The sequence below is a fragment of the Pholcus phalangioides genome, unplaced genomic scaffold (assembly GCF_987345545.1).
Source record: "Pholcus phalangioides strain wild (caught in Gottingen) unplaced genomic scaffold, Ppha-v1.0 ptg000013l_1, whole genome shotgun sequence".
Lineage (NCBI taxonomy): Eukaryota > Metazoa > Arthropoda > Arachnida > Araneae > Pholcidae > Pholcus > Pholcus phalangioides.
In genome coordinates, this window is record NW_028301606.1 from 32,594,438 (window position 1) to 32,608,633 (window position 14,196).

Consider the following 14,196-nt stretch of genomic DNA (forward strand, 5'->3'; position numbering starts at 1 on the left):
CGAGCCTTCAACTCAATGTCTTACTCTTTGGTGCGAATATAAAGGTTCGAATGTATAGGGTATCCTGTAGATGTATACATATCCTGTCTCATAATCTCTAAATATAAGCATGTCCATAAATATTTACCATATAGTATAAATGTCTGAACTAATTTGTTTTGCACACATTTTTTCCCATCCCTTTGTTAGCCCTTTGCGGTCCAAAGGTTTTCTTGGTATTTCTTTGGTACAGTTCTTACTTTATATCGCCTCTCAAGCAATGAGAAAGCCCCCCCCCCCCCCGATTGCTAGCTATCGGGAAGTTCTGCCGAAAAGATGCATTTGCAGGAGCCTTCCTGTGATCGTAAGGAGTTGTTATAACTACGAAGTACCAGTTGTTCTTCATGTCGATTCCACTTCGACATAGGACAGCAGAAGGTTAGGCCATTCGAATGTTCCATAACTTTCTGATGAATTGTTACGGCCATAGAAAGCTCTGAATAGGTGAGCTTCAGTAATGTACACCATGTATATTCCCGTTAATACTAAGTAGTTAACTTCAAGGGAGAAAATAATTCAGCCAATGTGGACAAACTTTTCAATTTTCAGCACGACACTCCTTACTGAAGTTAAATTATCGACATGTCTAACATTTTTTTTTTTCTCAAATCATCTGTGGACACGGCTGTATCGTCGAACAGCACTTTTAGTCATTGTTCAGTCAAGGATTTAGATCGTGTCGATATGCTTACTTAAGCTAGAAATTGCCAGTGAACAGGAAATTAGTTATTATGCACCATAATTAAACACTGAGAAAGTCAGATCTTTCTCGAGATTTTTACCATAACTAATGCATCCAAATTGAACTTGATGACAGACGTACCCACAGAAATATCACTGTTATTTCATTTCCAAATTAGTTCAGGGAATACTGAATATATTCAATTTGGAGCATACCCAAGCTACATAATTTACAAGTACATTAAAGAAGTTAATTTTTAAAGAAACACTTTTATTTAAAAATATTCATAGATAATCCATGCGAATAAGATGTTTCTTTCTTCTGGGAAGCTCTAGAAAGCTCTAAAAAATAACCATCATCTGTGCATTTCCCTATACGTTTTCGACAGCGTTTATACGGAGATATAAATGCATGTTTCCAGTTTTCTTTCGTTATACTTTCCAGTGCATCTGTCGCTCATTGTTCCTTTCCTTTAGAAGTTGAGAGGAATAAAATATTGGATAATTTTTGACTGATATTTTTTTTTCCCACATCCAACTTTCCCATTTTATACCGTATGATGAATCCGCATAATTCAGAATAAGCTGGTTGTGGAACGTTCGTCGGGTGCTGAATGTTAAGTGCTAATCAAGTTATGAAGAAGAGTAACGAACCATCAAAGACTCATTGCAAAATTTGACAAAAAGCCTTGTAGTATCATTGATATTTTTTATTCACATTTGTGAAGATTAATAGTTGCACAGGGTAGCTAAATCGAAGAAAACAATGCATTAACAGAAATTAAACATAATAACTCTCTTTTTTTTTAATATAAAAAATGTTCTGAAACATTTAAACGTATAGATATATACATTGCCCACCTGCCAGTACGAGATGGGAAATTTCAACGTTACATCATCAGAGATCTAAAAATATCCCATCTACGAAGCTATCCACAGCATTTATATACTGTGAAATATCTATACACGTACCCCCAGAGTGATTCTGCAAAACCTTATTTTTATCTCCTCTTCTTCCCCCTAGTACTTCCTCGCGGATTCTGTCAAATCTTTTATTTCAATCATCGAAATGATCGAATCAATAAGTCATCAAAAACGTCTAGATAAAGTCTCACATTATAACTTTTCCCCTTCACTCAAATTACCTCACATTCCGTTCGGGAGCGAAAAAATAATAATAATAAAAAAAAGTTTTTTTGAAGAGATTTAAATCCGTTGGAACTCTAAACTTTATCGTAAAGATCTCTCTCACTGCACATACACACACACACAGAGGGAGAAAGAGCATACATGTTCTCACTTTTCCAACTCACATCAGAAATATTTTTACTTTACGAGTAACATGAACTTTTGCACAAAAAGGCATGGATGAGGCTCACAGTAAGAGAGAGAGATGGGATAAAAAAAAAGAAGCAAAAGAAATATTATATATCGCATTCCTTTAAAGCCGATTCGCCACGTCTCTACCATTCGAACATCGTTTCTGTTTCTCGGGTTTTCTACTCTTTTAGAGATGAAATCTTTTCGAAAGAAATACGAAACTGCATGATTTTCGCCCCCGGTTATTCTTTTTTATACCTTTTTTACTGTTTTTTTTCGCCCTCCTTCCTACTTTTTTTTCACATCTCCTTCGGTCCCAGATGCAATACTTCCGAAAATTTATTGAATTGCCACAGAAATGATCATATTACCCGCTGGCCTCACTCTCCTACTACTTTCGCTCCAGCCACCCAACGTAAAAATATTAGGCTTCGAAGGAATTATGGTCGCTGTAAAGCGACAAACTGCAGTCGTTTTGTCCCTTGGGAATGACCACTGGATGCCAATATATATGTCATATATATATATATATACATAGGAGACAAATGTTGATGACTACAGATATCAGTTACCCGTCCCATCCAAAGTTGTTCTGAAGGTTTCACCCTATGCTCAGCTTTAAGCTGCTATCCCTGTACTATGAAACTTCTTATCCAACATTCCATATCATTTATATCGTATGTCATTGTTTTCCTCCCGTGATGTTAGTTTTATTTTCCGTCATTTCCACAGTGACCCATTATTTCTATGAGAATAGTTGTTTACGAGACTTGCTCTGACCGTGTGTTTTACGAACACCTTGTTAAATTCCTGATAACAAGATCCCGAAAAAAAAAAAAGTATTGCACATGGGTTAGAACGATCGAACTTCTTACGATAAATACAAGCTTATAAGAATAAAATACCTATTATTTTTTCACTAAAAATTTTTTTTTTGCCTGAGAAGCTGCGTAAATTTATCATACGCAGAGCTTCATAAATGAGGTGAAAGGAAAAATAAACGGCCCATTATTCGACGAGTTTTTAGGTATAGGGATTTAATAATAAAATTTTTGACGCATTTTTTTTTTTTTTTTTACTTTATTCCTGAGGGAAAATGAAAACACCACTGAATCTACGATTTTCGTGGAATCCGATACATTTGTTCTTGTGTATGATTCTTTTTCTCAAAAGTAGAAAACTAACAACAAATGTACTCCTGGGAATGAGAATGAAAAATGTACGTAACAGAAAACACTAAGTTATTTTCTTAAAATCGAAAGAATTGTTGAATTTATTTATTGAAATTAAATAAGTAAAAAATTCGCCATCGATATTTTTGTTATCGGGAATCAATTCTATCGATTGAAGTGTATTGCATATTAGATGCTTATAAAATATATTAAATATATTCGAAATTAATGAAATATTTGTGCACGTTACAGCTGAATACATGATTTTTTATGACAGTGCTTGTGTGTGTACGTTGTCTAGCTCATATACTTACAGTGAATTTCGTGCAATTGTACTTCGTGATTCTGGGTGAAATATCACGTGTCTTAGCAGAAGATTTTTGATGATGCTTTCTAACATTTTTCTTTGACTTATTATAATTTCTACACTTGGCATATCATGTTTTTCTTCTCTGTATTGTGAGGCCGTTGAGGAAATTTTCCAATCACAATTTTTTGGTTTCAAATAATTTTTAAATATTTCAAGTGTTCTTATAATAACAATCATAAAAATGTTACTAACATTCATGGCAAGAGGGATAATGTTTTAAAAAATAACAATAAGTTCTTGTATGACAAATTCTGCCTTGTTCTGAAATACGAAAAAAATAATTTTGTATGAATTTTCTCCAGCACAACTTTTTGAGAATTTATATTTATACTCCAGGAATATATTACATATTTAAAACAGATTATAATGTGTCCTATATCACGCAATTCTTTTCAGCTATTCTTGTGTAGTAACTATTATTTGATAGTTCACGCATTAATAAATCCCAATATATATATTGAGAACAAAATACTGTTTGTATATCATTTCTATCAACAACTTAGAATTGTATAAATACCATCATCTCACTTTGATATGCTATAAGAAAAAACGACAATATACATATATATATAGTAGATAGTTGAGTCATTACGGAAACACAAAGTGTGGACAAAACTTCTGAAATACCAATCTATGCAAACATTCCAGATTAACATATTGTTAACGGATGGATACTTTTCATAGTCATGCATGTAGCTGGATGGGAGAAGAGACGGACAGAATATATATGAGCGAGGTAAACAAAGTAAACCTCGACATGCTACCGTTATCTAGACCCAGGCAATCATCTCCCCGTAATTCCAGAATTAATAGCTTGGTAGTAATTACGGATTATTTTAGGTTCGTGTACGATGTTCAATCCACCTACCAGATCCTTGCTCTCTTTTTACTCTGCTCTCTCCCTCCTCTTCCTTTCAAGCAACATGAACACTCCGTTCGTAAACTTTGGCCGTCGTCGCCCCGTTTAATCACCGTGAATTACAATCTTTCAGATGGATACGCTAATTATGCCAAACACGCGCGTATTCGTCGCGGTGATTTATCATTCATACCTTTTTCCCCTCCTACTACTTCTCTCTCTCTCTCTCTCTCTCTCCTGAGCATCAAGCTAAGCTGCCGTATCCTAATGTGTGTACGCAAAAAGGAAGGTGAAGTGGTAAACTGAATGCGTGTAATAACAATAATAATACTGGATGTGTATAGAGAGGAAGAGGAAAAAAAAATTAAAACGTAAGAGAAAACCGAGAACAAAATTTTCAGCGGCTCGGTTCGTGCGGTAATGTGCCTGCGTGACTCGAGCCGCCCTCCGCCTCTTCTTTTTTTCCTCTCACTCTCGATGTTGCTCCTGGTGTTTCAAAAATTCACATTCTTGAATTCGAGTCATGTTCTTTTGCTGTTTTGGAATTTCAGTCGCTTACATTTATCGCCGGAATTTTTCCCCGTTGTTATACATTCATTCGCTTCCAGCTAAAACGATGGGAAAGCGCCGCACAAACGATATGGTTGTTCAAACATTCGGAGCACAGAGGTCCTGAATTATGCCTGTATATCAAAACACTTTTTTCTCCCCTTTTATCTATCTCGCTTCGGTATGTACGCCTTTATTGCATTTGAATTTTAGCGTGTTGGTGCATGAGCAATTCCAGATTGTACACAACGAATATAATGTCCGAAGAAAATAACTATAAATATAAGGTTTCGAGTAACACTTCGGATGTTAAGATATGTTTTTTCCACCCTCACGTAGAAAAGTAAATAATTCTAGGAAAATTATATCACATAAATCATTGGAATGATTTTGCATCACATTAAAGTAAATAAAAAAAAAAATTCGAAGCTACCAAATGTTAACATATTCAGCTAATTACAACTCGTATGACTAGTTTTGAATGAACTGAGAACACATGGTTTTAATCGTTTTTAGTGTAGGGGAAACAGTTGTTCTTTGACCATACTAAACCTCGAAACAAAAAAATAATTGTAAAAGTATTGCACTCTAGCGGATTTTTTTTTAGTGTAAAAAAATACATAAACTCAAAACTGAATGCTGTTTCACCACTTTGTCTGTGATCATCAAAGAGATTTTGCATGTAGGCACGTTTAGGCAGATACGGTCACTCATACAGTCATTGTCGTAAAGTCAATTGCACACTAATTGATACGGTCACTCACGTGGTGAGTCATTCTGCCACTCGCTTAGTTATTTGTACGGTCACTAACGCACTCTTACAGTCCATTTCACACTCACTTGGTCACTCATACGGTCACTCGGTCACTCATACGTTCAGGGCAGATGAAATGTCAGGTGTGATTTTTTCGGGGGCCAAACGCACCAGGGGCCAAGTGTACCGGGGCGAAATGTCAGGGGCGAAATTTCCGGGGGCCAAATGTAACGGGGACGAAACGTTCCAGGGGCGAGATGTCGGGGACGAAATGTCGGGGGCGAAAGTTCCGGATCCCGTTTTAGTAATAGGATTGTGCGGTTGTTTTTGCTACGCTTTTAATATTGCAAGTTTAATGAACTATATTTAGTGATTATAATCAATGTAATCACTTGATGAAACGCAACATGTGTTCTATAATACCAAACACTGTGAATAAAAGTATTAACAGTTGTCATAATTGGTTTAATATCGTCTTGGAACAGTATAACGCATGAAATTTTTCTAGTTTATCTTGGAATTCCCCAAACTTGCACTAATTAATTTACATTAGCTCTTCTTCTCTCACATTTGAGTACAATTTACATTTTACATTTTAGTTCTACACTTCTCTCCTACAAAATCTTGAGCTACCCTCTATTTTTCTCTTCCGTCCACCTTTGGTTATTTCCTGGTCAAATTTGTTAGAAAAAACATAGTTTACAGTGGGGGAATGCGTTCGACAAAAACTTCTACCAAGTAAATCTCCTTAGAAGAAGGTGAGAAAATATTTAATTTTTTCATCAGTGCCAGATATAGCAAATGTTGACATTACGGATTGTTATCTCTAATGTAATCACCTAGCATCAAAGGAACTGACAGCACTGAAGATTTAATAATATTTAATTTACCTTTCTATAAGTACAATGTAGAATAATTATGCATTTCACCCACATAAATACGTTCCTACCTATCATTATTGTTACTTTTGTGTGTGTGCGCGTGCGGTAGATTCAGCGGCAGTTCAATAACGTGAAGAAAATTGAGAATTAATTTAAATTGTCGAGGAGCAGATAAGAGCTGCTGCCTAACATATTTGCAAAATACAAGCCTCGACTAATGAGAGTGTATGGGTTTCCTCCATACAGACAGCTTCCCCAGACAGCATGACCTATATTTACACTATCATTCCCAAGAACATTCCCAAGAATCGTAAAATATGGAGGTGCCATCAGGGAACGCTCCTTTATATGTAAAATATACAGCATGTATTCATATATAATTCATAAATAATTCAATTTTCGTCATTACTTTGATACCTTTTGTTTCAATATATAATTTATATTTAAAAAAACATCCTCGCGTTATATTATTTTACAGTAACATTTGTTTTTGTAATTTCACCCAGTTTCATGATGAAACATTACATGTTTCAAGGTACACGACCCAATGTTGTAAATTTCAAAAATAATGATTCAAAGTATAACAATCTCTCTTACTCTGAGTTTCCTATGAACAGCGTCGAAAAGAATAACAACCCTACACTTGATTCGGAAATTTTAGTTATATATGTGGAAACAAAATAGCAAAATTGATAGCAAAGAAGAAATGGAATCATTGCATTTTTCATATATATATAATGTGATTCATTTATTTTTATATTAAAAAAAAATATTTATGTAAAAAATAATTGTGTTCGTTTATTTATTGTTTTCATAATTTGTGTGAAAATATGTAATTTTAAATTTAATTTCCATCTTGGTTTCTATCAAATCTGACACTTTTAAAGGAAAACAAATCCTACTACAAAACCCTACTCTACTTAAATTTAATCTCAACTCCACCTATTTACTTCCTATAATTTATAAAATGATTGGTAAGAAAAACTTCTCCCATATCCTGTCCCAACATTCTACAACTCTTTACCAAATCAACTCATTAATATTAACACTTCATTACTAGACTTCAAAAAGAAATTAAAATGTTACCTGTTTTGAATAAATTATATTGAAGAGTTTTTTTTTGGTTAAATTTCCCTCCCATAATTTCCTCTCTTTTTCTCCCTTACTATTACATATGGTCTCCTATTTAATATTTAAACTTTCCTCTTATTTTACAATCGGAACACTATCACTACATGCCTGTGGCCACCATGACCTATTGATTCATACTGTGTTTAGTGTGGTTTTCTTTCCTGTATATAGTTGTTGTGTTAATTAATTAATTTAGTTATTTGCTTACATGATTCATACCAAATTGTAATTTGTGATTGCCAGTAAGGGCTATTTGAATTCTTGGTAATTTTTTTCCCTCTCGCTTTCTCTGTATTCCATATACAAATATACAAATATACAAATACAACGCCACAACAGGCAAATTGCCCAACGAGGTGGCTGACTTAAGAACATCATGGATCCCCGAGCCATTTTTTGGAGGCCCTACCAACTACTACTACACCACAATCGAATTTTAAAGGATGTCAAAATAGCCCTGCAGATGCTATTAGAAAAATATTTGTTGCACAATTCTTCATAACTCTATTTTTAGTTTATAAAGGGGGAGTAAAATCATTCTTCATCACATGATGCAATTTATTTGAGTGAATTCTATTGGAGAAATATGAATTAACGTCTATTTTCAACCGGTTTTTTAAAAATTTTGCTGATGCGCATTATAACTGGCACATTTGAAATTGCGAAACCTTCACATATTGCCACCTATTTATAAGAATTATGTTTACGATTGCATTGCTGATTTCCTCCCCAACAAGAAAATTGACTCCGCTCATAGCTTTTATTCCCCCTTAATATGATACAAAAACTTCTGCCGTGACGTGTGTGGCTTTCCAGGAAGAGAACTTTATTTTCGGAATTTTTTTTAGTATTATTTGTACTTGGTCGTATATTTATTTCTCTATTTTTCTTGCTCCTTCTCTTATCTACCCTTGAACAAGAGCTGACTCAACCCACTGACAACTGATTGATTACAGGGGGGGGGGGGAGGATGTGGAAAACATGTTTAACTGTAAAAACAACTTCAACGCGATCTTAGAAGCTGGGCGTGGTAGCCCAGGTCTATAAGATACCCGCCTGAAGTACCAAAGGATGTTTAGTTGATCCATGAAATGATTTCCTTCATACATTTACCACGGATAATATTTACAAAGAAAACGAGAATGCTAGTAGAGAAAAATGTTTCCCGTGCACAGAGAGACACAGCCACGTTTATCGGTGGGTAGGACAACATCAACTACAAATGAGCAGAGCCAGACGCCTTTGACTCCCGATTTGAGTTGTGTTGCGACCAGCAGAAAATAGAACAATAAGTATACATGCTGTGGAGATAACCCAGCACCATCGTGCGGGGAGCACAACATATGTTTAGAGCTGTCGCGAGTTCGATACCCGGTTCGTCTTTGTCAGAAAATTTTCTTGATACAAGGGTACAACAGAAATGACGACATGGCCACAGAAAAACATTGCTACCGCAGGGAGTCCCCAATCAAGGGGTTATCACATCAACCTCCTGATGAGTATAAAAAACCAAGGATGCCGTTCGGATTCTGCAATAAATTGTAGGTCCTGGTCTAATTAACCCTCGTGGGTAGAAAATGACCCTAGTGCGACAAAAATTATCAAATCATCTTAGAAGCTGAGATATTTCAGGGTGACTGAAATAAAGCAGATCAAGTTTGATGAGATATCTCGAGATTGCCGCTGAAAAAAGTGTTAAACAAGGAATTTCGTTGATGGTATTCACATAAATTTATAACAAAGAACATAAGTGGCAGTTTTACTACCGAATAATTCGAAGATATTTGAAAAATTAACTTCATTTTTCAAAATTTAATTATTTTCGGTTTTTATCATACAGGAAAAGGCTAACCTAGTAAAATCAAAATATGAAAATGCGTCAAGATATTTGTGACTGACAGGACTCTGCCACCGTACTTATCCCGTTGCTGAGATCACTTCGGACTATTGCACCGTAGTAGGCATGTTTTTCTCTATGGCGAGGAGATCGGGTCGCATTCGCACCTCGAAGTTGGGAACCACAGAAAACCAACTTCACCCAATCACCACTCTTCCGCTGATGGAATTCGAATCTGGGTCCTCGCGATTAGAGTCTGTCATTATGACCACTCGACCACCACAGCGGCAAATATTGATGACTGAAATTTTTATTTTTCTGCTAATTTTTTCGCACTACGATAATTTATTCTCTTTCCCCAAAAAAATACAGAGATAGTACCAGAAACTGAGGAATAATTATAAATTAAACAATCCTCCCCGAATAACTCTAATTCCTATTTTTAATTTCTGAAGTCATATAAAAATTTAATTTTTTCAGATTCAATTCAATTATTATTCTTTAAAAATATGGCTATCAAACTCGATTTCGTCCTTTTTACTGAATATTTTGATGTTATTTCAATTTCAAAATGAACAATAAAAATTTAATTCTATTCGTGAAACGCCCCTAAAGCTTTATTTTATTTCTAAACAATTAATCGTTCCTGGATCATTTACTGTATGAAAAATCGAACACTAAAAGCCTATCAAATGTTATAACAAAAAATGAATGTACTCATATTTTTCTTTCCAATTGAGAGAATGAATAGTATTGTATTTCAAATGCAATCGAAATCTAATCTTCTGATTTTTTCAATCTTATTCAAGACGGAAAATGTCTGTGGTTCTTATATATATATATGTTATTTTTGATTATTTATCAAGCATTCAAAAGAAATGACAATTTTTTCAACTAACAATATCATGTGACACGAAATAATGAATTGACATTTTTATTCACATTTTTACAGAATCGGCTTCATATTTTTTAAAAAGAATTATAAATGTGGAACAAATCCAGACTGATTCCAAACTCACTGTGTGGGATAGAACGTACGACAAAGTGACGGGAAATGCCACTTGAAAGTGAACGAACAATCCTGATGTACAATGGAGATTTTTTTCTGGTGGCCCTCAAAAATCCTGGGTGTACAAATGGAAAAATTGCATTTTTGTGTTACTACATTGAGTATAAATATTGAAATAATTATTTGGAGAATTCCATATCGCAATGAATGATGTTTTTTTTTTTTTTTTTTTTTTTTTTCAATATCAACAAACATTTGAATGTACACTGCTCAAAACAATTAGGGGAGCAAGCAAAAAAGTGAAGAAAACCGTGTGAGACAGCCACGTATTGGCATACAATGGATAGTACACGCGTATCAATGCGCAATACAGAAAAAAGACGTAAAAAAATTTGGAATTGAGCTTTAATTCTTTGAAAATATGGAAAAAACATGAAAAGATGATTTAGGGCAACAATTTGGTTACATGTAAACGATAAAAAAAAGTACTGTTTAGACATGATGCATGAGTTTTAATAGGGCGTGTGGTCTCCTCGAACAGCTAAGACTGCTGCACACCTGTTTCCCATGGATGCGATGAGGTTATCGATCAAACTTTGGGGAATACTGTTCCACTCCTCAAGAAGTGCAATCTGCAAGTCTCGGACAGTAACAGGCGGCATTGGTCGCGCAGCAATGCGTCGTCCGAGCATGTTTGGGATTGCATTCAGGTCAGGAGAGCACGCTGGCCATTCCATACGCTGTATTGTTCCAGCTTCAAGCATGTTCTCCACTAGACGAGCTCTATGCGGTCGGGCCTTATCATCCTATAAAACAAAGGAATCTCCAATGGCTCCAGCGTAAGGGATGACATGAGGTCGCAGTATCTCGTCTGCATACCTTCGGGCCGTCAAAGTGCCATTCCGAATGATATGCAGGTCCGTACGTCCGGCTATGCTGATTCCTGAATCGATCATATAATATCTGATTCGATCGTATTTTTGTAGAAACGTATATTTAGCTTGGAAAGGATTATAAAAATAAAGGATTAAAACGTATATTTAGCTAATGGGAAGGAGTGATCCATTACATAAAATTTAGCAATGAAATTCTGTAAAAAATTTTTACATGAAGGTGAATATACCCAGCATCCTCTTGGCTGTAAAATTTTGAACAAAATGAATTATTTATTCCCAAAAAATCTGGAAATTAAAAAAAAAACAAAAAACAAAGCTTTTCTGACATTTATGTTCATAATGCATTTTTTGAGTATAAAAAGGCTATAGCACAACGGTATTCTGGCATCACTTAAAAATAGCTTGTAGTGCCAATGAAAACAAAAGGAAAAGTTGGAAATAATTTGGCGAAAAAATAAAGATTTTTATGCCAAGAGAGAGGAAATACTGTATTTATCCCCGAGAAACGCCCTCCTTTTCTCACCGCAACAAAATAGACCATCCTAGAAAAGAATGTTCCGAATGTGATTCTCTCATCTTTGGCGGATAATGCATATAGCTTGCGATGTAAATAAATACTGAGAGAAAAATATTGAGGTATCACACATATTTTACCACTATTTATTTAATTAAATTTTAATTTTTTTTAATTTTTTAATTTAAAAATTATTTTTAAATACATGAAATCATTTATTTCATTTGTACCCTTTTGTTTCTTCCAAAGTGTCCAACATTAAAGAATTTAGGGTGAGAAATTAAATTTACAATAAAAACGATTTTTCATAAAATTCTATACAAGAAAAATTTAATCTTTTTTTTTCCTTTCTCCTATACGGTTTCTAATCCATCAGCTGTTTCAAGAATTCATAACTACAGCTTTTAAATAAATGAAAGCATGTGGTGTTTCCTTCAAGCATTTTTGATCGAAAAAGAAAAATCATCTTTTATCGAAGAATACATCATACTAAATTTTGAAATCAATACTTTAGCTGTCGAAACGAGTATCGGAAATTTTCTCGTGCTGAAACATTACTTCAGAAATCAAATTATCAATTCGAATGAATTTCTTTCAATATAAAAAAAAAAATCCGATCGAAAATTCAATATTCCATTCATTTAAAGCATTATTTCTTTATTCGGGAAATAAATTGATGATGAGATAAGTTTTTTTTTTCTTTTTATGGGGAAGGTGGCAACTCAATCGATCCCGCTATGAACAATGTTTTTTTGAATATTTTGAAGCTTGGGAACTCGTGACAAATCTTTCACGTGATTAAATCTTTTAAAAATATACACATTTCAGAAGTTATTGATAAAGGTTTCTGGAATATTTATGGCTAGGATTATTTGTATAGGAATTCTATTTTTCATAATGCTTCACTATTTGCAAGTGATAAATGTGATAGAGATACAAATTTTTATATCATATTACTGTTTCGGAATATCAATTTCTGTTATGGGGTTTGATCTAATAGATTTTCAATTGCGTGACATATGCTTAGTTTTCAGATTTTAAATATATATATATTGTTTAAGTATATATATATTTTAGGTCATTCTAAGTACGTGTTATAAAAAAAGCAAATAAACCTCTATAAATGTAACTAATTAAATTGTATCTCAGATCACACAGTGTGCCGTTGATCTGAACAAAACAGATGAAACATCAGAGAATAAACGAGGGACGATAGGTTTTGGACGAACATAGTAGATAAAGTTTAAATAACATGATCATATAAATATGTCTAAATCAACATGAAAATTACGTAATGTTATGCATAGTCGTTGTTTATTATGCATAAGCATCAATCCCCTCGATAGATTTAATAAATTCACCTGTATTTGTCAATTTTTATGCATATTATCCAAATGCAGTGGCAAGTTTGATAAATTTGGGTATCTTCCTTTAACTACTTAACAGTTTTGATGCACGGGACACCGTATTTTGTAATAAAAATTAAATCCGCTTTTAATGCGTGTGAAGATAGAAACATAAAAATTAGTGTCATTTATAAAAATGTTGACTCTTTTCACATTTATCAACGTTTGCGCATATAATCAGCATTGCCAATCGAATTGCTCATTCTAACCGGTTAGATAATCATGCATAATTGTCCAGTAAGGTTGAACAATAATAGATTGAAGTTTAAACATATAATACCAATACGAGCTGGGAATAATCACCGTATTTATTTTTATCGTGGTAATTTTTCACTTATTTAAAACAGAGATGTTAAAACACTTTCAGCAAAAACAAAAAGAAAATACGTATTTTGGTGGGCCGAATACATTCGGACATTGATTCATAATAGGGGCTTTTATGCTTAGAAAAATGTTGTGTACTTGGAAGATTGCTGCGGTTTCATTATAAATGAGAGCTAATGATTTATCCTTTTACAACTGTGAAAAAGTAAATAAGTATATTTTGATTAATTTATGGATGTATATATTGCATATTTTTTTAGATTTTTACCAAAATTTCTTTTATACAGAAAAAGTTTTTACATCCATTTCTATGTACATTCTCCCAAAATTGTATTTTTCATATATAAAAATATTAACACCCCTCTTAAATTGATGTTTTTAAATCACTAGAATTAAAAATTTCTATACAATTATTTTAAAATCTCTGGCACGTCGGATAGAACTTCTAAGCGGG

General features: G+C 33.9%; 1 protein-coding gene across 5 annotated transcripts in view; it reads right to left on the minus strand.

Moving 5' to 3' along the window:
• Positions 1 to 14,196, minus strand: part of LOC149078975 (cell adhesion molecule Dscam1-like) — a 348,553-nt gene that overhangs the window by 212,626 nt on the left and 121,731 nt on the right. The gene's annotated exons all lie outside the window — the stretch shown is intronic.